Source organism: Apis dorsata, unplaced genomic scaffold (genome assembly GCF_000469605.1).
Source record: "Apis dorsata unplaced genomic scaffold, Apis dorsata 1.3 scaffold_137, whole genome shotgun sequence".
Lineage (NCBI taxonomy): Eukaryota > Metazoa > Arthropoda > Insecta > Hymenoptera > Apidae > Apis > Apis dorsata.
Genome location: NW_006263429.1, coordinates 854620 through 854930, shown reverse-complemented (window position 1 = coordinate 854930; position 311 = coordinate 854620).

The following is a 311-nucleotide window of genomic DNA, read 5'->3' as shown; positions in this document are numbered from 1 at the left end:
AAAAAAAAAAAAAAAAAAAAGAAACAAACAAACAAAAATAAAATTGTACAACACATTCGTGGATTAATTTTTTTGTGGCGAAGAATATAAGTAAGGAAAGAATGGTATCGATGGAAGAAAGAGAGAGAAAAAACTCATTAGCAATGGGAGAAAATCTCGCAGAGATTTTAAATNTTTCTTAGACGTAATTTCTATAGGCGAATAAATAAAAGAAAAAAAAAAAAAAGAGCGTAAGAAAAATAGTTTTTAAGTCGATATTAATTTATATTCGTGTAAGAAACCGGGGAGAAGCAAGAATAATTGAACGTTTG